Genomic DNA, 27,320 nt, shown 5'->3' with positions numbered 1-27,320 from the left:
TGATGATGGGATAGGGAGAAGGGTGATACCCAGTGTCAGAACGTAGCCTACTCCTGCCAAATATCACCAAGGGGTATATTAAGACTTAATGTCTCCGTGTGATAGACGAATCACCCAACAACATCGTATGCCCTCACTCCATACAAACGCTACACAGAGGTTTTGAATTCAATCCAAGCTTTTGAAATGCAATCTAGTGATTAGACATTATATAGCACCACACCACCTCTCCTACCCTGCCAAATCGGTTAACCACGGTGTCAAACAAAATAATCACTGAGTTATTGAATAATTTATTTGGCGTTAAACATCAAATGCATTAGCCTTTGACAATATACAGTCTACTACAGGGGGTATAATTTAAGACTTCACAGTGGAGTACCAAGGCATAGAAGTGCAGAAAAGCAGTGGCAGTGAGCGCAGTGCCCGCAATGGTGAGCGGACATAGTTGTCTCAAAGAAGCGGCATAATTACGCCTATGGAAACTAAACGAAACTGAACTCACCAGCTATATACATGCACAGGACAGATTAAATAAATAAATAAATCAGACAAATAAACTAGTAAATGAAACTGAACTCACCAGTATTTTTAGAAAATGTAGAAGTTGAAAGCAATCCCCTTGAGCTGCGATGCAAGCTTCACATCTCGTGATGAGATTTTGACACTCACTTTGCATTCATGTACACTGATGGAACATACAGAGTTCCTAATTTTCATTTTTAATTCTTCTGCAGTTCGAGGGTTATTCCTGTAAACTTTTCATTTGAGATGTCCCATAGGTAAAAAGTTGCAGGTGTTTAAATCAGACAAACAAGGGAACTATAAGCCTTTACTGATGATCTGATCATCGCCGAACACCTTGTGCACCATCGCCGTATGGACCGTCGCACCATCTTGTTGGAAATAGCTGTACCTTTTTCTCTCTTGAGTCAGTTCAGCAAAAAAAAAATAGTTTGAGAATGCTATGTGTAGAACAGTTGGAAGTAATCATGTCCTGAAACATTATCGGACCAATAATTCATCGGACACTAATAGCACACCATACACCCACTTTCACATCATGCAGATGTCTCAGCTGTAAAATATGCAGGTTGTCTGTATCCCAGAATTTATTGTTCTCTGCATTGACATATCCATTCAAATGAAACCATGCTTTGTCACTCATAAAAAGAAAGTTTGAATTCACGATACCATCGTGGGCATTATTCATTAGCCAATTGCAAATCTTATTCTTGCAGTGAAATCTGTAGGCTGTATGTTATGGACTAAATGAGTCTGGTAAGATCATATAATATAATAATTTTGTTGCATTATGTGCTGGGAATGTGAAATACCAGTTTCCTGAGCCACTCTCTGAAGCGACTTACCTGGACGACCTGCATTCTTCCCTGTATATCTTCTGACCTCTCCTGAATGACAGCCGCTCTTCTTCGCTGCAAATAACACTCGACCAAAATATTATCTGTGCTGTAATGTACTTAACTGTCACAATAATAACTCAATAACACACCTTAAGACTCCAACAGTTACTAGCGAATGGCTACATCCAGCGGCGAAGCGTGAACTAAGTAAGGGGGGAGACAGATTTTTTTAAAAATATTTAAACTATTTTAATCACATTAGTGTATATATGGAATTTTGTTTTCGACGCATACAGATCTACATTCAATATTATATTAATGACTGAAACTAATACAAATCCTATAACAACCTATAATCCTACATGCACTCGTTTTATTTTTAAATATAGACTAAATGGGCAGTGGGAGTTGTCATATATTGCTATGTAGATTTAATAAGAGAAATAAGAAATAAATATATTTTCGTACATTCTTGTAAATGAGTTAAATCCGCCTGTCCTTCATTTCAGCAAATGTATCTATTACCCCTCGTCTTGAAGTCTCTGGTTGGTCACTGAATTCCTTAAATAGGTTTTAATTCGTTTCAAGGCATTAATAGCGCGTTCACTAGAAACTGACGTTAACGGAATATACGGCATCTAGTTAAGCAATTTTGTTGTTTCCGTTTGCACACACTGGAGTTCATTATTCAGAATGTAAGCCAGTAGTTGTGAGGGTTATAATATCTTAACTAATAATGGCGGGCAAGGAAGTGCATGTACTTGAAGGATTTTCATGCTGTCATTCATTTATTAGGTGTAAGTTTGCTATATTTCGTATTTGAATATGATTATTTTATATTTAGACTGTCTTATAATAAAATAAATTCAAATTAACTACATTAAAAGCATGTCTGAGATGATATCCAATAAGAGCACTCTTATACCTGGGATCCAAATACTAGCCAATGAGAGCAAGAAGAGACGCTGGCAAGTCTGTCTAATGGGCGGAGAAATCTCGCTATAGGAAAGTCATAGTTCCACAGTCGGCACATACAGATAGCGTTAGTGTTGCTCTATTTGAAATCAAAGGGAAAATACACAGAATGGACAGCGTCTACTTTCGCCTACGTGCTTCGTGTAACTGACGCGAGCCCTAACATTGCCGAAGTGAGACGAAAATAAGTAAAGCGGAGATTATAATATGTCATGAATGTGAAAATAACTAATGTCCTAAAAATAACTGAATTAACTAGACAGTATTTCGTTCACAAAATGTTAAGGGTACACGCTGTCTACCCTGTCTCCCCTGACGCTTCGCCCCTGGCTACATCAACTGTCAAGACTTCATATAATGCCAAAGTTAACACAAGCCATATGGGGCTCACTTAGGGATTTCTGCAGCTGTGAGCAAATGTGTGAAATATTAAATTATACTCCCTGTATATACTGTCTACTTATATTATACAATTTTAAAATACATGGACTGCAGTATTATAATGAATGTTATGCTGATATGGTCTTCTATCTACACTCCCCACCTGACATCCCGACTTGATGCTTTAACGACCATAGCCGTCAGGCGGACTATAATAATGATGATGCTAAGAAGAGAAAGAAGAAAAAAGACAAAGAGGCCTACGACAAATTAATGAAAGAAATATGGGTAGAAAGGAAGTCTCTTAAGTACTTTGAGTGGTCCAAAATAGGCTCAATCGCAACTATTACTACTACTTCCTTGACGTCCCTTCAATTACCACAATTGAAATAGATGCTGGCATGTCGGAATAGTGTGGCAAGGGCATAGCATTGTTGCACCACTGAAATACTCTTAAATGCCATCAAACTCACAAGGGAAGTGTACGGGGTGTAGGTTCAGCAGGTAAGTGAAACTTGGTTTGTGGAACCTAGCACATATTAGGCTCCAAAAGCGAAGTTCATTTCTGCTGTCATTCATACAGTTATATGATACTGCTTCTTAAAGTTACCAATTGTAGTTGACTTGAATATTTTCTTTCTGTTGTTCATCAATATGGCATCTTCTTTTTAGTGCATAAATTAATATTGTGCCCATAATTGTGATTGTCACAGATAATCAATCATAAATGTTATCAATTTTTCTCCTTTTCAAGGATGGCATCTGCAAATCCTAAGGCAGTTGAATACATATTTCTTCATCATTTTGGAGCTTTCAGACATTTTCAACTAAATCTAAGAAATGATTGACATAGAGATGTCATCAAAAATATCAGAACACTTAGCTACGTCAACTTTTATACTCATGATGAATGACAATTTGGTGATTCTGATGACGATTATGTTCAACAGAATTCTCTTAATCAGCAAGAAGCAGTCATAACAGTCAGAGAGGTGAACATTTGATGACGCAAGATTGACTGATATGTATCTGGAAAAGGCATGGCATATATTGGTACAAGCGTCATAAGATGAATAGTTTAACACAATACTCATTGCATGGACAACAGGACTGTTTTAGAAATGCAAAAGAAGTGCAACAAGAAATCAGCATATGAACTCTTACAAGTACAGTTCCCTGAAAGCCGATGATGTCAGTGGAGCTGGCGTCACGCCAGTGACAGCACATCATTGTGTCACATCGCACTCCTCGCTGGACCAGTGAGAAGAAAGAAAGTACAAGAGGAGTACTTCATTATTTATGTTCTAACATTTCAACAATTATTAGAAAGGTGTACAGAGAATTTTTAAATAATACACATAGGCTGGTATTCATAGTCGCAATAAGTAATACTTATGTTCAAGTCAAACTTAAATCTCGACTTTATTCCAGATTCTGACACAAATAAGTCCTCCTTAATAGTGATATACTTCATAAAGTCTAACTTCATGAAGCTGGACTTATTGGAATTCATAGTCATTTAAATGTTACTTATGTGATGAAATAAGTTTAACTTTGTCAAGTCAAGCAGACCCTTGACTTATTTCGCATCTTAACCTATAAAATGGATGAAGATTTTGACGAAGTGTTAGAAGAAATCTGTGCTCCAAACCAATACTTGCAAAATGTTATGGACCCATTCGAACCTTACAGTAAAGTGGAATTCAAAAGGAGGTTCCTGTGATGGAATTTTATATTTGCCCATACCTCCCGGAATTGTTAGCATCTTGCTATAATAAATTATATTCAAATTAGTGCTAGGTATAATAATACTTATACAATCTTTGCTTCTGAAATAGTATTTTTACTATTATAAGATCATTACTTACATTTTCTGCAGTATGTATTGAGGAATTGAATTCTTCAGCAATACTTAACCAAGCATCTTCCTTTTGCTTAGAAGATACAGAATCCATCTTCTTATTCTCTACTAGCAAATGAACCCGTGCTTCGCTACGGTATTCTACATACAGATTTCTACGTGAATTACTGTACACGCGGTGAGTGAGATTTTATTAAATAGCATGTCTCTTAGCGTTATCGAAGAAACACCGCAGGAGGGCCCCATACGTTCCTTCCCGTGTAATGTACGAGTTGTGGAGTTGTGATGATAACGGCAGGCTCACTTGCCTACTGCCATTCACAATCGAGTTGGAGAGTTTCCTTATAACGGCAGGCACATGAGCCTTATTGAACCGTATCGTTCATGGCATGAAAGATTGATATGACGGATAAGGACAGAGATACTTGAATACTGTCTGGGGAACTACCGTGCCACATTACTAAGAATTAAAGGCGGCAAGAGTCAGGCTTGACACGTTGAGGAAATCAGGCCATATCTACTCTTCTTGAAGGTTATTAGAAAAACTAAAACGGAAAATTACGAGGATTACTGTGCTAATTTATAAATCTGCGGAGTATCTCTGTTCCTAATATCATCAATTATAAACTGTGCACTCGATCTGAACCAGAGACTCAGGGACAAAGAGATACATTGTACGGATGACACTCCGTGGATTTTCGTAAAGAATTGATATATTAAAGTGAAATTGACCCGAGAAGTGGTCAGGCATATATGCCTTAATATAAATAAGCAGAGAATGATCTCATGTGTAATGTGTAGAGGCCTAGAGAGCAGAATGAATGCCCGCTTTGAGGAAAGCGGAAGACTTAAATGTCCCATTATATCTAGACAGTGTCAGCTGTGTGAAACTAGGCCGAGTTAAGAAGGGTCTGTTGACGTTCTTTTGTGTTCGAGTGCAGACGGCCTTGCCCAATCCTCATTGCGTGCGGCCAATGACACAGCCCAGTACTCGCTGAAGGGGGTGTGATCCTTTCTTTAAGACGACGGCGAGTGAAGTGTTTTTATTTCCATTTGACGTGTTATTATTTTCAGGTGCAGCCGAGTGTGTTGTCTTACTATGTGGTATGCTGTGTTGTTTGCATTTGTTGTATTGTCATGTGTTGTCGTTAGGATGTGCTGTGGCACGTATGCTACCTAGAGGTTGTGGGTTCAAGTCCCATCTTTGTCTGTGATATCGGGATTACACTTAACTGTGATTTTGGGGCAACAAATGGTCCTTTTTCATGTTAATATGTAAATATGTCCCGTATGTGAGGTATGTAGTGCTAATTTATAAATCTGCGGAGTATCTTTGTTCCTAATATCATCAATTATAAACATTATGTTCAGGCGTTTTACGCAAAGAAACGTGTTCATACTTATTGCAATTCATCAAGACTAAAGAAAATATCACATGGATTCCATAAATTTTATGTTCCAGTGCCACCTCATAGCCAATGATTTAAATTTGTAATTATGTTTCATACGCTTTATGTAATTTTGTGATCTTACTTCATTGAATTACTTCGTGCTCTCGTTCATTAAATTTAGTTCATTTTATTTTGTTCCCCATTTACTCACACAACGACGTATCCTGTCCTGTTAGATTTTTAAGATACTTTTAGTTATATTTTATGCGGCTACCGGACTGTACACGCGCTCTTCCGATGGCCTAGCCAGGTGAAAAAAAGAACAGGAACCATAGGTAAGTTGTATACTCCGTACCCACCCAAATTTATTTTCTATGTGCATTTATGGTACACTATAGAGAAACCAAAGTAATAGACGGTATTAGTGATCACAAAGCTGTTTTTATCGTAGTTAAAAATAAATGAGATAGAAAGGAAGATATTAAAATTACGACCCTAAGACAATACCATATGGCTGATAAAACAGGCAGGACGGAGTTTTTAAAAAGTAACTATGATCGATGAAAAATGGTAAATAAACATCTAAACAGACTCTGGGATGGGTTTAAAGCAACTGCTGAGGAATGTGAAAACAGGTTTGTATCTTTAAATGTGGTAAGGAATGGTAAAGACCCACTATAATATAACAGAGATTTATACTTCGAACGTCTTTACTCCTAAATTGACGTTTCGCAAAACAAATGAGCATTGCTTTACCGCTGCTACCAGCGCGATACTGCCGCGGGAACAGCTAATGCAACACGACCGTGGTAAACAGCCCTCGTAAAATGTGATACCGTACGCAGAAAAGCTAATGCATCAGGATTGAAAACAAATACACAAAAACTACTCTTACTAACAAAAGAGAATAGATTATTCAGAATAAAAGAGAATGAGGAAATGACACATCACTTACCGGTACCGCTAATGGTTGGCACAGGAAGGAAGTTATGGCGTACAAAGGGAACACTCCACTGATCTCAGGGTCACTTCCTTGCCATCTGTCTTTCCCGAACTACACTGAGACATGCTAAACACGCACGCACTAAGTACACTAACCAATACACGGACGTACTGTAAATAAAACTACAACTATTTTTATACACTGAACTACTAAACCTGTATTGTACTAACTTATGCTATGCTAAACTGTAAACTACGCCATACTGTACGATACTAAAGAGATAAAGACTAATATGAAAAACACTAGTTATAGAAAAATCCAAAGATCACGAACCGTACGGAATACCATACACGCTGAGCGAGATAGGTTAACCGCGTGGTAAGTGTAAATATTACAATTGGCAACTAAGTTTCGAGATCGCACTCTGCCGATATAAGTGGATATGAATGGCAGCTTGGGATTGATTGGATGTCTGTATTTCAGGGCATAACAACCAGACAGAGCCGAAATCGGCCAAAACGTCAATTTAGAAGTAAAGCAGTGCGGAGTATAGTGACGGCGTTTTGACTTTCAGTGTTGATTATTTATTTAAATGAAACCCATACGTTCGTTTAAAATCGATGATTTTTAGTTGTTCTTTCATCTATATAACGGAATACTGGTGGCTTTACATCTCACCGATACAGATAGATCTTATGGCGACGATGGGATAGGAGAGGGCTAGTAATTGGAAGGAAGCGGCCGTGGCCTTAATTAGGGTACAGCCCCAACATTTGCCTGGTGTGAAAATGGGAAACACGGAAAACCATCTTCAGGGCTGCTGACAGTGGGTTTCGAACCCACTATCTCCCGGATGCAAGCTCACAGCCACGCGCCCCTAACCGCACGGCCAAATAACCCGATCATAATGGAATGTTATCTCGATGAGATTTAGTAATCGTGCACTATTTTCGTACAGGCCTTACTGTCTCAAACCGACTCCACCGACGAAACAACTTGTAAAATAATGTAAAGAGCTATTATATTTTGATGTTGACCATTTCGACGAAAAACATTCTTGATGTTTGAATGTATTTAGTCGTCCATGTGCTGACTTCAGACTTCGTTCAGTGTCAAACTCGTTCAGTTAAAATCTCGAGTGATGATTCAAACAAGCTCAAGTGATAAGTTTGGAATTAACCTGAAAGTCAGTGTTTTCTTTGCTTAAGGTAACCTCATTTATCTCAATGTAAACTTTTGCTTTTCAGTCTTGGAACACAGTGTTATCTGCTTTGTTGAGCATTTTCATTATTTTACAATTTTATGATATCAATTTATGGCATAAGTGATGCAGTTTTAATTGAATGATCTTCATTTAACTTAACTTTAGGATGCTATGTTTTGCCCATATGCGCAATTAACTTCTGTTAATGTCAGTAAACAGTAGTGATCGTTCCAAATAGAACTGGAGGTTACTCCGATTCAATTAAGGAGCTACGTTGGTATTACATTATTAGGCAGTCTTAATTTTAATGAAAGTCTGGAGCTCGGTCCCCGAAAATTGAACTTTCGCGAATCAAGTGGACTAACGGTTACACATGGATGCCGAATTTGAGGAGTTTCAGGTTATTTCACTGTTATGATTTATTAAGAATGGTTTTCGAGTCATGCAGTCCCTCAAGCAGAAAATGCACAGATGATTACGAAGCCATGCGGCTGCCGAGTTAATTGTTAATTAATTTTGGTTCAATACTCTGTTTGCTCAATTTCTTTCTTCGTCTTTCATGACATTTTGCTTTTACTATAAATACAACTGAAGTATATTCCTACCTGTAATTTGAAGTAGTTAGGCCTTCCTTGATAACCATTGATCATATCAGCAAGTGACGAAGAGCCTGTAATCACCCTGAGACCACAAGATTCTAGAAATCCATGCCTTCGACTTAGCCGAGATAACTGACTGCTGCTAATCACCAAAGGTTTCAGCATATAATTTGTAAAGACAGGCCCATCGGCTGAGGAGACCACTAATATTCTAACAGTTCACAACTAGTCATTATTATCCGTTTCGCGAATGATTCGAAAGAAGTATAGCACTTTTATATTCTTGTGCATCCCAATGATATGTCTGTAGTAGGGATTTCATACTGTGTTCTAAAATCGTTCGAGTCACACAGTCTTAAAGATGGGTTGATTATTGAATTGTTACCCTTTTCTCATTAGCCTACTCATAACATATGCACACCAACTTAACGGGCCAATCATAACGCATGAGTGCTGTAACATAACATCAGTAAGAATTATCGTTGAAAATCCAGGCTGAGTAGCTCAGGTGGTAGAGCGCTAGCGTTCTGAGCTTAAATTCGCAGATCGATCCCAGCTCAGTCCTGTGTTATTTCATCGGTAGATTTACCGGTATATAAAATAATACGTGTTAGACAAAATTCTGGCACCTCGGTAACTCTGAAAGCCGTAAAAGTAGTTAATGAGACATAAAACAGATAATATCATATATTTGCAAATCTGTTAGCATTGACTGCTTTCTTCTCTGCATCAAGTATGAGGACAGGTTTACCAGCGTCCTTGTCAAAAAAACAGGGCTGTGAAATAAACAAATATTAAATGAATGCTTTGGAACAACTCAAAATGATCGTGGGAGGGAATCGTGATGGATAAGAATAGAGTGGATCGTGAGCTACCTCGAAGAAGAAAAGTTAAGTTTTCCTGAAAATATTCTACTCAATAGTGTTGAAGACTGGCAGTTTTGCAATATATTGCAGAAGATTAACCCAGCAATGGCCATCGTAAGATAACATATTTGTAGTCAAGGCCGTACCCAGGACTTTTTTCTACCCTGGTTCCCTTTCCCTCACATGTCCAACCATGGAATCACGCCATGACCAGAGCCTCAACCCTACCCACCTCATTTGATCCCCTCCCCTTCTGGTCAGTCCTATCTTCTCTCACTGCTGCAGAAGCTACTTCCTCCTCCCTTTTCTCCATTGCATGACCCTGTTCCACCTGTCTTTTCCTATCCACTGCTCTACATTTACCTTTCCTACCTTTTCCCTTCCTCCTACTTCCACACATATCAGCAACAGTTCCCTGTTCCTCATCTTCCCTCGGTTGTTTTACCTGCAGTGACTCGTACCGATTTTTCACAGACACCTGTCCAGAATTCTGATCCTGAATAGAGCCCTTAGCCTGCAATCTCCTTTTCCTTAAAACATTAGACCATATGTCTTCTACATTTCCTCCCTTTCCTTCCCATCCCCCTTTTACACCTACTGTATTGGGGGTGGGGGCTTCTGAAAACGAAAGCTATAGTAATAAATATGTTTTACATTCAAATAGATTTTACAGAAAGAAAAAATTGAAATAGTTTTAGAGCATTACCTTTTACAGCTCAGCGGGTGAGGTAGAAGGGTAAATACATAGCGGACTGGTGGACAGAATACGCTTTAACAGGTGCGTAAACTGCGGCACAAAGATTTCTGTCATTTGTTTAAAAATGAAGGTTACAATATGTTTCAATGTAGGTATTAAAATGTTTAGAGGTTCGATTCGTTTTTTTAATCATCTAGCTTATCGATAACATGAAAATATTTCTATATGTTTATTGAAATTGATTTTTGGTGCAAAATTTATTGAGGACATAAAAATCCGTATATCTCACAAAAGTTTCAATTTTCATTCATGTTTTTAACAAATTTGTTAACTATATTCATAGAGAAACATTATTAAAGATAACACAAATTTTACAGGTTAGATTCAATTTATTTTGCAAATGTTTCTTTTTATAATATTCTAGTTTATTATATTTCAAACCCCGTATATGCTGTTTAATTTTGTCAAATTCACTTTTATTTCGTAGGGGGTTTGAACCCCCTAAACTCTCCTCTGGGTAAGGCCTTGTTTATAGTAATATATTTGACAAAAAAGAATGTTGTGAAACCATCACCAAACAATCCGGGCAAATATACTATTAACCATTCCGATTCCTCCAGCTGAATAGATTTTGAAGGTGTTTCACTAGGGGAGTGCTTATATACCAGCATGGAGAAACTAGGTTATATACGATTTCAGTGCGTCCCATAGAATAAAGACCTACTTTCCACTACTGAAGATTTCAACAAAAAGATTTGTACAGTTTCATACTTAAGAACTACTTTTCCATAGAAGCACGAAAACTTACAACAAGGAAGAATTTCAATAGTGCCTTATAATGTTCTTTGTGGAGACAGTAACTTAGGTAACACAGTTTCAGAAACGGTAAACATTCCCACTGATGAAGATTTCAACAGCAACACGGATGTTTAGAAGTTCACTGACGGAAGAAAGACTAGCTCCGGACAAATTTAATGTCACGAGACACTACTGGTCACGTGTATTTCAGGAAGATTAATGGACCGTATCCGAAGGCCATTTCTGTAATGTATACCCTGCTTTCAAAAATATGTCATCTTGTTCATAGACAGCTTTTTAAACATAAAATAATTTGTATCACATTTTCGGAAATACAGTATTTAATAGAAAGTAGTGCTAGTGAGATGTATTATCGCAAGAAAAAAGTATTTTCTTGTGTGTTATGGGTTCCTTAGACGACCTGACGATTGCCTGCGCAGTTCTAAGATGACAGAGTATGATGGTTCAGGAACAATTGATAATGCGTTGAGCATTTGTAACGATTCTCTGTCTACACATGTGGAAGGTAATCGCAGCGTGGATAGTACACCCCAAAACGTCCTGAGATCTATCCTTTACGAGTTAAGGGAAAGTGGGGGAATTGTGCGCAGCGGATAATCGTTCGCAGTGAAAAATTGCATGTTCATAGTAGAAATAACAACCCTGACTATTGTAGCCCTCAAGCTATCCTTGTACATGACAGACAGGGACAGTCAAGCTGGTATAAATTGCTTTGTAAGAGCCGTGAGACACGGATGAAGTAAACATACCTAGCTGTTTCTTGCTATTTTTTGCCAGCAGAAAATTAGAAGGTAAGCTTACAATAGTTGTTCAATTGGGGTATTTTACACCATGACTATTCTTAAGTGGTAGTATTTACTGCGTTTGTGCACTTATTAGTTTTTATATATGATACATCAATTTAACGGGATTCAGTGAGTTATGTTTTAAAAGCAGAGTTGGGACGTGGTGCGCAGGAAATATGACCGATGCGAACGATTGTCCCAGATACAAGTACAGTAAATGCAACGTGACATTAATAGCAAAAATACTTGGTTCGTTCAAAAATGATTGGCACTACATTTTTCGTATTCACAGGAACCATTTATTGAACAAACGAATACAGATTATATTACAGGTATTCCCCGCGAATGTCCATGCACTTTTGCCATTGTTCTGGCAGCTTCCGTATTTGCGTAGCAAACCATTCTTCGGGGATATCTCGGCGCGTCTGGTGGAGAACTGCATGAAGTTCTTCACTGGTGGTGAAATTCTTACCCCGCATGACCACTTTCATTGCGTCGAATAGGGCATAGTCACTAGGGGCCAGATCCGGAGAATATGGAGGATGTGGCAGCACACACCTTATTTTTCCTCTTCAAATCATCATGGATGATGGTGTGGAGGGTTCCACGTGATAAACCTGTTGCTTTTTGTAGCTCATCAAGCGTGAAATCACCTGTGCCCCATTATCAAGTCACTGATACGATTGTTTTGTTTGCGTGCAGTTGCTGGACGCCCAGTGCTTTTGCATTTTTCAACACAGTCCCTGCCGCTTCTGAATTCTGATGCCGAACGAAACACGGATCTGCGGCTTGGTGCCGTTTCTCCGCATATTGCTACTAACCTCTTGTGGATGTCTGAAGCAGTCACTCTTTCCCTCCGGAGAAACCACAATGTCCACCGTTGTCCATGCTTGTATGTCTTATCGATGTCCACCAGCGTAGGTACTCGCAAGCCGGAACAAGTGCTGCTGCAATGCTCCACACACAGGTCAGGACACGAATGTTACTTATGGAGCCGCCATATTGGGACTAAGTCTGGACGTTCCCCACAGTATTTCCGTGCTAGATACAGGTGAGTTTCGGATTTAAAGTTGATTTAAGAACAAAAATGTTGTTAAAATCAGTTTTTGCCTTTGATTACATGTAATTAATAGTTTTACCATAACCTGCCAATTGTGAATTAATGCTAAATTATATATATTGTCACCTATAAGCACTTCGTTTTCATGTATTACTAGCAGAAGTACCTGTTCTTCGTACGGGTTATCAGAAACTGGCTTTAGTTACTCATACTATCGGTGTGAGCGTCTTCATTAGATATTTATATCACTGGTGTATTTACCTAAGTACGTAGAAATTATTTGTCATGTTAGGAATTATAGTGTATCTTCTTCTTCTTTTCTTCATGGGGGCCTCTAAATATTAGTTCGTAATTAGCGTCGACCTCTAAGATCTTATGCTACCATGTTTTTCCTTCATTCCCACCTAGGTATACCTGCTTCCTTCACAAAGCTGCAGGTTTAGTACAGGTATACTTCCGCTAGATAGGACCACAAATATAAATATTATTGATGTATTTGTTTGATCCGACATTTCGTAACTATTACAAATGATCAAGGAAATACGCGATGCATAAAAGAAACTGCTATAATTATCAAGAATTATAATTTTCAGGGCTCGTCACTCATGTCGCACATCATATAATGAATCTGAGTATAAATGTTGAGAAATTTTTTCAAGTAATGGGCGCATCATCTTAACAATTGTGTACAGTGTATAGGTTGTTTTCGTGGTTACAATGGTCGTAAAAGTGGACCAAAATATCGGCACTAATAACATCAGTGATCCTACTACTCCATGATTTGATAGAAAATACTTTAAACTATAGGTAACAGACTCCGCAAAATGCTGAAACCTAAGCCAGTACGTAAAAACGGAGGCCCGTCGGCAACCGCTGGTCGCTGTACTACGGAGATCTCCGGGGCTATTGTTTTTATTCTTCACTCCCCTTCCATCCCCGCCCAAAGGAGTGTTATGAGCGTCTTACACAACAGTTTATTTTTTCAGATAGTAAGTCATATGTGTATCAATTTTGGTTGGCAGCCATACCCAAACGTACATGCATAATCTAGCTGCTTTAAAATCCTGGAGCTGACGTTGCCATGGTTACGGCTTTTCGTTTCTTTATCCGATTCATAGGGTGGCGTGCACCAACCAAGAGTAAGTTCTACTTCCGTAGTAAAGTACTCTTGAAGTCAGCATTCGGCGACTTCCATACGAGAGTAAATTATTACTTCCGAAGTATTTTAGTCCTCTCAGATACTCCTGGACTAAATTACTACAAGAGTAAAATGTTGAAGAGCACAATCTTGTAGTATATTACTAAAGAAGTAAATAACGTACGAATATAGGTTAGAATTTACTCTCACGTCGTGCATGGAGTAAGCTAAGTTTAGACTTGTTGACTAATGATAATATCGTGCCGTATATGAGAGGAAAGACGTTTCAAACGTGTTTATGGATTACTTAGATTATATTGACGATCTCGACGCAGTAAACGATGGGAAATGTAATAGTGCGTTGGCCTACAGTGCGTGAAAGGCGAAAATGGGAAAATTTCGCTGTGGATGTAGGCCATCTGTATGAAGAAACCGCCATCAGTTTTAATTTTTCCCGCGTGTCCATGACTTTCTGCTTTGCTTTTAAGTCCTTCTACAGAATCTTAACTTGCTTTTCACTGCGTTTTCCGTCACTCGAAGCATTGAATTCTTTCGTCACGACTTTCCATGAATTTCCTTTCTTATCCAGCATCTTTATGTTGTGTTTCTTACACCTTATATCCTTTGCATAGATCGTCATTATCTCTATTAACAAGCATTTATCTTTTTCGCTTACGTTTTTCCCCCGTTTCCTAACGCACATAACCTTATCTATTTGGATTTCTTTAAAGAAGATACACGAACACAGCACTACTCCGCGAGTAACGAACGCTACTTCTGTAGTAGTAACTAAAAGAGTAAATTGTACTTCAACTCTCCGGCGTTACTTCCGGAGTAAATAACTCCCGTAGTAATTTACTTCTGTAGTATGGACTTCTTTAGTAAACGCTACTTCCGTAGTAATTTACTCCAAGATGGTGCACGCCACCCATAGAGCAGGGGTAGTGTGGTTCCAATATCTCCGTAACGGTTGGTTTTAGGGCCTTAAAACATGGTTTTGGGACTCGAAGGGTTTACAGAGTTTTGTTCTTTGCGTCAAGGGGCTTAAAAGGAGCTTTGTTTCGTCTTTGTACGACAAATTCGATTTCGCCTATATTAGCTTATTATTTTAATATTTTTATATCTCCCCCGTCGAATTGTTTTGAAAATAAAGTACAGCCCATATTACTCACTGGCAATGTAGCTTTCTATAGGTGAAGTAATTTTTTAAATTGGTTCAGTACTTTTTTGAGTCTATCCGTTACAAACAAATATACAAATTTTTCCTCTTTGTAATATTAGTATAGAAGTATAGATTACATCCCTACACATACGGTTGCCGTCAGGAGGGGCATCCAGTCGTAAAACAGGGTCAAATCCACATGTGCAACACAGTTCGCACCCGCAACACCACAGGTGTGGGTAAAGCGATAGAAGAAGAAGATACTCATTTTAAAAATTCATCCGCTTTTTATTCTTTTCACCCCCTTAAGTGGATTTTCCAAAAAGAGCGCGTTCATTTTTAAAGGAGATTCCAAGTACCAATTTTAAAGTCTGGAACATCTTCATTTTTTGAGATATTGTATCCTCATATAAATAATTCAACTCCCTCCTCACTTCGTTTCACCCTCCCGCCCCTCACCTAGTGGATTTTCTGAAAACGAATATTTGTGTTCTTTTGTTTTTAAAGGGGATTCCAAATATCAATTTTCATGTCTGTACCATGTTAGGTTTTGGTGATTTATTGTAGATAATTTCGCCGCTGTAGAATCCTGGAGCTGACGTTGCCATGGTTACGGCAGTTCATTACTTTATCAGATTCCTAGAGCAGGGGTAGTGTGGTGCCAATATCTATGAAACGGTTGGTTTTAGGGCCTTAAAACATGGTTTTAGGGCCCGTAGGGCTTACCGAGTTTTGTTCTTTACGTCAAGATGATTAAATTGAGCTTGGTCTCATCCTTATACGACATATTCGATATTTTGCCTATATTAGCCCATTATTTTTATATCTCCCTCTCGTGTCCCCACCTTGAATTGTTTCGAAAATAAAATACAGCCCATGTTACTCACTGGCAATGTAGCTTTCTATAGGTGAAGTAATTTTCAAAATCAGTTCAGTAGTTTTTGAGCCTATTCGTTACAAACAAACAAATTTTTCCTCTTTATAATATTAGTATAGATGAGCAGTTGCAATGGCATTAAGAACAGACTGTATGACAAAATGATCATCAATTTTTCAGCCAGTACGCCTAATTTAGGGTACCTAAGCATGAACAAAGTAATATAATGATCAAAGAAGTGTGAACTGTTAAAATTAAATAATCACATATAAGCTAAGCCTAACACAACATTAGGCCTATAATAATAAATATTAAAGCCAGCAATTTAGGGTACATTTCTAGTAACAGGAATAAACGAATATATTAGAGAACTGCCTTCGTAATGTAACGGATTATATAATTAACTGGCGTCCTCGGAGCCCGGCTTCGATTCCCGTTACTGCCGGAAATTTAACAATGGTATGTGGTCGAAATGGTACATGCAGCTCACATCTATTGCGGGTGTGCCTGAAAACAAGAAGCTGCATCATCACGGGATGACGACACGAGTTTACCGTTATAATGTAATACATTTTATTACAATTCGCTTTACGCCGCACTGACACAGATATGTCTTATGGCGACGATGTGAGAAGAAAGAGCTAGGAGTGGGAAGGAATCGACCGTGGCACTAATTAAGGTACATTAAGGTACATCCCCAGCTTTTGCCTGGTGTGAGAAAGCGAAACCACGGAAAACCATCCTCAGGACTGCCGACAGCGTGGTTCGAACCTACTATCTCCCGAATATAAACTGACAACTACGTGACCCAAGACCCGCAGCCGCTTGCTCGGTGATATACATTTTATATAAGAAATAATAATATAATTTTATTATTTTTTTTGAAAAATTAATTATTTCTTTCTTTCTTAATCCGTTTGCCGTCCGGGGTTGGTTTTCCCCTAGGACTCAGCGAGGGATCCCACCTCTACCGCCTCAAAGCCAGTATCCTCGAGCGTGAAACTTTGGGTCGGGGAAACAACTGGGGACGAGGAACAGTACCTAGCCCAGGCGGCCTTATCTGCTATGCTGAACAGGGGCCTTGTCGAGGGATGAGAAAATTGGAAGGGGTAGACAAGGAAGAGGAAAGAAGCGGCCGTGGTCTTAAGTTAGGTACTAATCCGGCATTTGCCTCGAGGATAAGTGGGAAGTACGGAAAATCACTTCGAGGATGGCTGAGGCGGGAATCGAACACTCTTCCTACTCAATTGACCTCCGAAGGCTGAATGGACTCCGTTCCAGGCCCCGTACCCTTTTCAAATTTCGTGGCAGAGCTGGAAATCGAACCCGGGCCTCCAGCGGTGGCAGCTAATCACACTAACCACTACGTCACAAAAGTAAATATAATTAAACTAGGTGATTATTTATTTTGATCTAGCAAAGGTTATACTAACCTCACACAGCTGCGAATTTTCTATGGGCTGCCACTTATCACGTCGGCAATTTTGAACCCATTTTGCCCTCCTGTTCTTATCATTCGAGAATCTAAATAACCTAGTCCCTTTACATGAATGACTTCTACAATTCGGAGCGACACAATAACCCATGACAACTTAATCTCACTTCACTGTATAACACACAGTGGAGGCTTGTGGACCCAACATGGCCGCTGCCGTAAAGAATTCTGGGAGCGTGGCCAGACCTGTGTATATAGACCTTGCCACCTATGGGAAGCAGCAACACCATCTAGTGGCGATAGACGGTATTATAGTCTATCGACCACGGCCGACTGGATCCCTCGCTCCGCTCAAGACCAACTACAATATCTCAGACCTTAACCGACCTACAGTAGGGCCCACGAGAGTTGAAGTCTGACAGGTGAGCGGCGAAAGCTGTAACTATGAAGTACGCTGCGTTGCCATAGTTACTTCCATCTGCGGCCTACCACCCTTTCAGACAGGCTGAGTGTTTAATAAAACATGTAGGCATGGCCTAATGCAATTCATTTATCCTTGACCGGTTCCTAAGCTCGTGTTAATAATTCCAGCATTTAAGACAGAACACGACATTATCGATATATATAAAAGATTTCATAATCACTAACAAAAACATCAGTTTTTGACAATAACCTCAACAAATGCACATGGTAATTACAGTATAGAACAACACTACCCATACTGATAGTTTTTTAATTATTATTATTTAACGCCGATTGTTAACGGTACCTGTACAATTCAGGAATAAACTACGGTATAATGAACACAATAGGAAAACGATACTTCATCGAGAAAAGAAATCAGTCCGAATATGAATTACAATAATGGAATTAAGGAAATTGCTCAGAAAATAGCAATAAAATTTACAGACATGTAATGTACACAAAACACTGAACCGAAATATTTGTTTTAAAAAGTACTCACTGCTCTGCCGACAGCAATCAGTCATCTAGAAGGGGCTCTATCCCATCCATATCCTCTCCTGCACTATCCTGCTCGTTGTCACTGTCACTGTCACTTTCACATTCCGTTTCATTTTCACTGGAGCTTGAAGAACTGCCTAAGTGAATAATTAAATCGTCCACTCCACTGTCAATACATCCTTCCCGTTTCTGCGCCTTTTCTATTTCCCTTTCTACATGTCCTACGGCATCCTCCCAGTTTTCCCGCGTTACCTGACCAATGCCTTCAACGACAAGTCTTCCGACCTCTGCCATGGTGAATGATTTGTTGTTGCTGGCAACATAATCTTTTACTTGAGCCCATATGAGTTCTATGGGATTGAAGTGGCAGTGGTAAGGTGGTAGCCTAATGACTTCGTGGCCATGTTTCCTAGCAAGTTCATCGACATAATACCGAGGAATCCTGGGCTTAACGTTATCAATGACACTCAAAAGAAGTCCCTTTGTCATAGTGCGGTCTACTTCAATGCCATGCCTAACGAGCCACTCGATCATTTCATCCTTTCTGCACGACATTGTAGGTGCCTTGTCTATCTGAACAGTGTGATATGGGGCATTGTCCATTATAATGACACTGTTTGACTTTATGTTTGGCAGTAACTGTTGTTCGAACCACTTTAAAAACCTATCGTGGTCCATCTCTTCATGGTAATCTCCAGTTCTTTTCGATTTAAATAGTAGGAGAGCGTTGGTTACAAAACCGTCACACGTCCCGGCATGCACGATTATAAATCTTCCTCCCTTCCCGGTAGCACCAGCCATAGTCCCTTGCAACGTGCCGTCAGTCCATCCCTTTGACTTCGTGTGCCCAGCATTCACCCAAGTTTCGTCAAGCCATACGATATCCCTAAAATTTTTCCCCCGAATTTTCTTTAAAAATTCACATCTTTTGGAAACAATGTCACCTCTTTCGAGTAAAAGAATCCTTCCATTAATTCGCCTGTACTCGAAACCGATTTTGTGTAATAATCTCTGCAGAGACGTTCTTTCTCCACGAAATAACTTACTCCGTTTCAGAGAGGACAGTAATTTCTTAACAGTGGGATGTTCCCGCCTAATATAATAATCATACACATGGCGACGAATAGCATCCTCCTGGAATGAATCAATGCTCGTAATATTCGCGCACCTAGGCCTATTTTTACCTGGAGTTGTTAATTTCTCTTCTGGGGAAGTGAATTTCTCCTTTGAGACCCTCCAAACAGTACTTTTGCTAATTCCCATGGCTCTGGCAGTGCGTTCCTGAACTTTGTTGAAAGGAATTAGAGGAGATCCTGTTTCCTTAATACTGTCTGCTTCCCTTTCAAAGAAATCCCGCACTGACACAATCAATTCTCTTCCCTGGCTTCGAACAGTCACACCTCGGCCAGTTGTATTTTTTGGCGTTCCTTTTGACTTGGAAGTCATTGTTAAACACTCAAAAGAACCGATCAAATAAAACCACACGAATTCTTAACGAATAATGGAGTACTTCACACTAACACTATAGTCACACTACAAGACCGCTAACATTTACAGACGAACAAAACTAGGAAAACTGAACAACTAGCCACTGATAAACTTAAAGAAATAAACTAACACCTAACTTAATATTCTGAAAACAAACACATTAAGCAGCAACAACTAGCACAGCTAACACAGTAACATTCGGAATAATATCACAAAAGCGACTGAGAGCAAGCCAACCCACGTGGTGATAGCGTCCTAAAATGTTGCAACTCTGTTATCGTTGTCATAGCAACAGGCCATTTTCGAGCAGCGTTAGTCAACTTTTTCTCGCCGGTGGCGCTAAACGTCAGACTTCAACTCTCGTGGGCCCTACTGTATCAAAACTGTCCATAATGGCGGCAGCTGGAGTGTTAGCATGGGTTTGTTTTGATTTGTGAAAGTCGTGTTGTTACCAAGTATTTACGGAAATTTGAATATTATTAATCGTACATTATATTTATTTATAGTCTTAAGAAGGTTATAGATCCTCTTGCAGTGCCGTAAGAAGTTGTTTGTTCTCAAAGAGGTTATTTATTCCAACAATATCGGTAGTGATTAGGTTAATGTTCATTCTCGTGTTGTTCTCTGAAAGTATTTTCTTCATTTTTAGTTACCTATGCAATATGTGTATAGTTTAATGTGCTGTGTGCCTGGATGTAAGTATAAGAGTTTCAGTGTTCCCATTTCCAAAAGACCTAGTATTAAGGCAAAGTTGGGTTAAGAGCATTCGTAAGGAAAAACTCGAACCGAATCATAGGCCTAATAATGTTCTGTGCATTAATCATTTTATCATTTTTGAAATCAAATGTATTGTAAGGGAAGACATTATATACCCATAGAAGGTGATGATCTAATTCGAGTGCCGCGCAAACTTCCGAAGTTTAAACTAATGATGCCCTATCAGCCAACGTACCCTACTACAAAGAAAATTAAATCAGTCCCAGAAAGAACCGGAAAATCATGATCAAGATTTATGACTTAGAAACGAAATTAATCTTAAACGGTGGTGCAAGAATGATGTAATTAATTTCCAACGTTTTACAATGAACGTGCGTGGGCTAAACTAAACCTAACCCCATTTCCCGTGAGTGAACATGACGATTATGTTCTTTTTTATATAATATGCAATTATGCCATCAATTCTGGTGAGTTTTAAGGTGACGACTGCTTTAGATGGTCAAGTATATCATACAAATATCGCTTGTACCTACTCAACAATACAGGTGGATTTTGGAGGGTTGAAATATTGTTGGAGAAATTTGTTTGCGTGTTTTACATAATGGGCTGTGGTTAATGGTGGTGTCATAGTATTTCATGTAAGGATAATAATGCTTTGTTGACATCTATATACCGTATTTGCTGACCGGAGATTCATATGTGAAATATTTTTATACAGTGCACTGTGTCTGTTTCAACCTGACGTTGATACAATCATTCTCCCTTTGTTATTTTCCCCTCTGAAATTACATTTAGACTTACAATACGCGATAACGCTACTTTTGGTTTTTAATTATTCATATTTCGAGTTAATGAGTTGCATTTTATGACGTTCGACTTGTGATCTTTTCTTTAGGTGACTCGGAATAAACATGCATAACCTTACCCTCAACCTCGCATATCGCCCACCGATGTCCGCCATGTTTTTTCTGGATTACGGTCTGATGTAATTGTAGTTGGTCTTGCTCCGCTGCTTATACCGGCCTTGACAATCGCTTGTGAAGCCCAGCATAATGCTGTAATTGGAAAGTTTCACCATAATGCCGCTGGAACGGACAGGACAGGAAGTTCTATACCGCAAATTACCGCAGTTACAGTTTCATTTATATTGTTTTGCTGTTTTAAGTGTTGGTAATTTGTTCGCAATGTGTTTGTTGGCTTGTTATTGAGAGCTGACATTTATGCACTAATTAGCAGTGGCGTACACTAAGGGCTACCAAGACCAAGCCCAAACCTCAATTGAGAATGATGGAAGTAAAAAGCATATTATAATGTAAGCATCTGACACATTGTTCCATTTACAAACCTTGAAAGCACTGAGAAAAAACGTCGCACGTATTACTGAGAGCAAGGCATCGGGGACAGGAATTGCAGCCCAGACTCTTGTCCCACTCCCCTCGATGCACCCCACGCAGCTCGCTGCTGTATATCGTAGAGGAGCGGGAACCGGGAACCTGGGAGATAGGCGAGCTAGGCTTCGGTCCGTCAGATCGCTACTGCTATCAACCATGCGCTACTCACCGTACACACTCCCTCGCCTCATACTTCTGACTTAATTATATAGATAACAGAGTGCTGGTATTTAACTCCCGTTTACTTCTACATCCTTGTAGAAAGACAGTGCAGAGCTGTTGTTATAGGAGCAATATAGGTTTCTTTTTATTGGAATATCTGCTAAAATGAAATGCAATCTTTCAGGTTTAGTGTTCTCTTTTGTTGGTTAGAATCGAACCCGTGATCATGGATCGGACACCACCGCTGATCTACCAAGGAAGCTAATTAATCCGTGAACGATGAGTACGACCGCTGTAAAATTCAACATTTTATTGAATATTAATATTAATAATAATAATAATAATAATAATAATAATAATAATAATAATAATATAATGGAGCACGGCATTTGTGTAGGCTTGGTGGTGGCCTAATGAGGATAAAATGAATGGCGAAGACGTCATAAATACCCATTCCCCAAGCCAGGGGAATTACAGTATGCGGGGGTTCATTCTGAAAATTCAACCTGGGCCATCGAACCAAAGGCAAGCATTCTATCCATTTAGCCACAAAGCCGGACTTTAATTTGCTAAGCCTTAGGCTACCATCTCTACTGATCATGGGTTGAGCATGGGCAGTAGCTTGTGAAGCAGCCTTGACAACACAGCAGGCTTCTCTGACGGCTATTGGCTGCAGCTCAAAACGATGAAGGCTTGACGTTCACTAAACCAACCATCGAAATGGGGTAACCTAAGTCTAGTGGTAGCCCACGTCTTGATCCCAGCATACGCCAATGCTAATCAGTTTACTTTTTTATTGTGTAGGGTGGTGATTAGATTTGTTAAATTGTTTTTACATATCTTGGATTATGCGATATTGTTGTGCGCCTTTTGTACTTCAAACAGAAATTTTCTGCAAACAAGGAAAAGTATAATGAGTGGTTCAAAGTGATTTCTCGCCGTAAATTCGTCCTAAATAAGAATTCTAATTTATGCGCTCATTATTTTTATCGTGCAATGTAGTGATTTGTTTTTCTTTAACTGTGTTTGGAAATATTCGAACATATATAGCTGTGTGCCTTTTTTGTACTTGAACAAGAAAAAGAGCAAATGAACACTATCATTTCACGAATTCCCTGTAGATCAGGATTAAACTAAGGAGTTGCTCGAAACAATTTCTCGCGATAACTTTGTCCCTAAAGGCCGGTCTCCACTGATTAACATTTAACAACAACATGTTAAATGTTAAAAGTGTTAAATGTTAACTGGTGACACCATCAACATGTTAAATGTTGAATACTGTTTCATTTAACATTGTGTCCACACTTAATAAACATGTTAAACTTGACTTTCTTTGTTTATATACAGGTAGTTCATCATATCAATTTGTGGTAATACATTTAGGTGGTGTCTGGTATTTTCAGACAAGGACAATGGACTCAGATGAAGAGGATTTTGCCTTTGTTATTGCCATTGTTGCTTCTTGTTATGATTTAGAAATGCAGTTCTATTAGACATATTTCCTCCCGTCATCCTGCTCATTGCTTCAAAAGCAAACCATTTTGAAGTATACATTTTGTCCGTTTACGCCCCGACTTTTCTGATTTTTTTTTTTTTTTTTTTTTTGCAATACTCGACTGTACTGGTAGCGGAGGGACGCTAGGTTTTTTTCGATGCACTCCCGGGAACAATTATAGGTAATTTAGAATTCCTGGAAAATGTCGGCTTTCTTCGCTTTATCACTGGATTCCTTTGATGAGACATCCCACAAACAAGGCCTTTCTATTATATCATTAATTAAGTCCAAAGTAATCTTGCTCTACTCCATTTCTGACTATAAATTTTAGTATAGTGCAGAGAGAACGACACACGTGCGCGTATCGGTACCAGTACTGTATTTGTAGGTTATAAGAAAGAGAATGAGTGTTGCGGAGTGTTGTAACTATAATCCTACTTCACGAGAAGCATGTCGTTTGCATCGTTTGGCTATCTGTTGACATGGAAACGGAAAAGAAGTTGCCGAAGCTGTGCCAACATCTCCCGAACAACGAATTGACTTGACATGTTTTCCACTTGGAGCGGAAAACACGCCAACATGTTAAAACTGTTAACCTCAACATTCTGAGTTAACATGAAAAGTCAATTGGAAGACACAATCACAATATACATGTCAATTGTAACATGTTAAATTTAACATGTTGGTGTTAAATGTTAATCAGTAGAGACCGGCCTTAACACCAATTCTGCTTCTTCTGTTGTTTGTAGCCTTCATTTCAGGAAATCACTTCAAAGGTTTTGCATTTTTTCAGATATAAATTACTGCCTCCCACTACAACTTGTAAGCGGACTACGAAACAATAATCTGAAGAATTCTGATATTGTTTTTACTTACAAAGTCATTTTCAAATGTCAGTTTCACTGCAGAACAACTAATATAAAGTGAAGCAGAAAGTACATTACAAGCACGAGGATGACTGAAACACCTAAGTTTGTATTACGGTATAGCTCCCTACAACCACCCTTCAATTAGCACTTTCGCCTTAGTTTTCCGTTTCTATTTTCAGGTATTTATTGCCCCTAAATTTTCTTTCATTGAATAATCCTTTAGGTGGAGTCATATTGGCCACATGTTAGCAACACAACACATTTGTTCCAAGATAATCTGAACTTGAACATTTAAACACTGGCAAGTAGAAACCATTAGTTATGACATTAAGGCCAACGTATGAAGTTAAGTGTTACCTGTGCAATGAACAGTTTGTCAAGTATTTACTCAAAATACTTTTCTCTCGCTGAAATTTTATTGAAAATTCTAGCGCAAGGTATGAATAAAATGTAATCTGAAACTATGAAAATCCACAGCCTGTTTCCAGTCATTCAACTGGATCAGGAACGGAATGAATTAAGTCCCCATCTAGCGGCGACGATAGGAAATGTGCCGGTTGCCGAAGCCTGTTGAACCTCTCTGGGGCAATGATAAATGACTGACAGATGAAATTAAATGTTAATGGAGAATGTTGCTGGAGTGAAAGGTGACAGGGAAAATCGGAGTACCCGGAGAAAAACCTGTCCCGCCTTCGCTTTGTCCAGCAAAAATCTCACATGAGCGACCGGGATTTGAACCAGGATATCCCGCGATGAAAGGACGACGCGCTGCCGCCTGAGCCACGGAGGCTACAATCTAAAACTATATATTGAAATTAAAATTTAAATATATTAAGTCAAAATATTTATGTTATCCATACACTGAATATTTAAGTAGAAATAAATAAGACTTTTTATTTTTTAACACGGCCCCTTTCTTGAAGAATTTTAAAACTCTAATTGAACAATGACTTTCAATCTCAAGGTTAATATCAGAAGATAAAAGTATTATGATTTCTGCTGTGTATCTAAATGCTATGGATAATAAAAGTAACTACTATTATTCCTCACAGTTAAGGAACGTCAGTTGGACTACTCCATCTCTCCGCAGTTTCATATCACGACGTTATTTTGGCAAATATCGATGAAGGTAGCCTTTAGGATTAACCATTTTAACAGAATCAACCTATGTAAAGGGCCCCATACACGCGCAGACTTCTGGAATACTTACCTGCACAGACTTGCCTCTGGGAGGTAAGTCGGAAGTATGCAGTTGCCCACACACGCTCAGACTAAATGATTATTTACCGAGGAGGTTGAACACGACGCGCTCAGCTGTTTTCTTTTTAAGATTATGCACTTCGAATGGTTGAAAAATATATACCGGTACGGATTGAAATTAATTAGATAGTCGGTATAGAAGATGAGTTGTTATTTGGACATAATGTAGACTCTGTACGAAGAAGACGCGCAAAATATGATATCAGTTTTCATATTTGTAGGTTACTACGTTTACATTCATTGCCGCAACTCTGAGATAGCGCTTTCGTCTCAAAGTCTCCAGCTGAATTCAAGCAGCGCCAGAATGTCAGAGACTTGCCTGCAGACTTTTTGTCGGCAGACTTATCGGCCATACACACAGAGACATGTCTGAAGAGACTGGTTTGCGCAGACTTACCTCCGACTAAGTCTGCGCGTGTATGGGGCCCTTAACATTCTCCATACCTATAAATTACGATCAATCGGCAATCAAAGTAAATATCTTTTCCATAGAGGAGTATGCATTTCTACCGCAAAAACTTACGTCGTCAGCGCCACGTGTCAAGCTATGAAACTACTCCGATTACAGTGCGTGGACCCGATTGTCAAGGCCGGTAAGGAGCTAGCTAGAGCGACGCATCAAGTCGGCCGTGCATCGACACACACTTCAGACTGCTAATTTGCAGGAGTTGTAGGGACAGTGCCAATCAATATTCGTACTAAATATTTCTCTTTTTCTCTCCAGTTGCCAAGGAATTACACACGAAAAACGGAGAAATCCTCCTACACAGCAGAAAATTAGGGAAAAACTCTGGATGCTATTAGGAATGATGGGAGAAAAATAAGGGAAGTGGAAAGAATTTTCAGTATTCCTGAGTCAACACTACGAAAGCAGTTACTGCAAAGTCAACTCGTTTCACTTCGTCTTAGGCCGTAAACCCGTTTTTATCGGTGAAGTGGAGGTAGATTTAATTGATACTTGTTGACACTGGTAAAATTATTTTACTGTTTAACTAACCGATGAGCAATTACAATCTCACTCTCAAGACCCTGAACCATCAATATCCAAAATAAATTATTTTCCCTAACTACCCAACTCCAAAACAAAAAAAAGACATCCAAATGCCAAAAGAATGTCGCGTGAAAAACTATGTTCGGAAATATTAAGTAGTACGCCAGTGAAGCGAAAGCTAGAAGAAGCAGAAATGAGGAAGAAAATGAAAATTGGAAAGAAACAACGGACTGAGTTGAAAAACAAAACTAGAAAAGCCGTTCGAAGATATCTAGCTGAGCTGTCAGAGAATGGGAGGAATGACTGTAAGGGTAAGAAGAAGAGGATGCTGCAGTAACACCAGAGTCATCTGAAGCTTTAGATGTTTCCAGTATTTGCGATGATAATAGTGACAGTGATTTTGATGACTTTGACAATGTGGCATTGA

General features: G+C 39.0%; 1 protein-coding gene across 2 annotated transcripts in view; it reads right to left on the bottom strand.

Annotated features, from left to right (window-relative positions):
* LOC136875682 (serpin I2) overlaps positions 1-27,320 on the bottom strand; it is a 160,103-nt gene that overhangs the window by 62,098 nt on the left and 70,685 nt on the right. The gene's annotated exons all lie outside the window — the stretch shown is intronic.

The sequence above is a fragment of the Anabrus simplex genome, chromosome 6 (assembly GCF_040414725.1).
Source record: "Anabrus simplex isolate iqAnaSimp1 chromosome 6, ASM4041472v1, whole genome shotgun sequence".
Lineage (NCBI taxonomy): Eukaryota > Metazoa > Arthropoda > Insecta > Orthoptera > Tettigoniidae > Anabrus > Anabrus simplex.
This window is presented reverse-complemented; position numbering and strand designations above follow the sequence as displayed.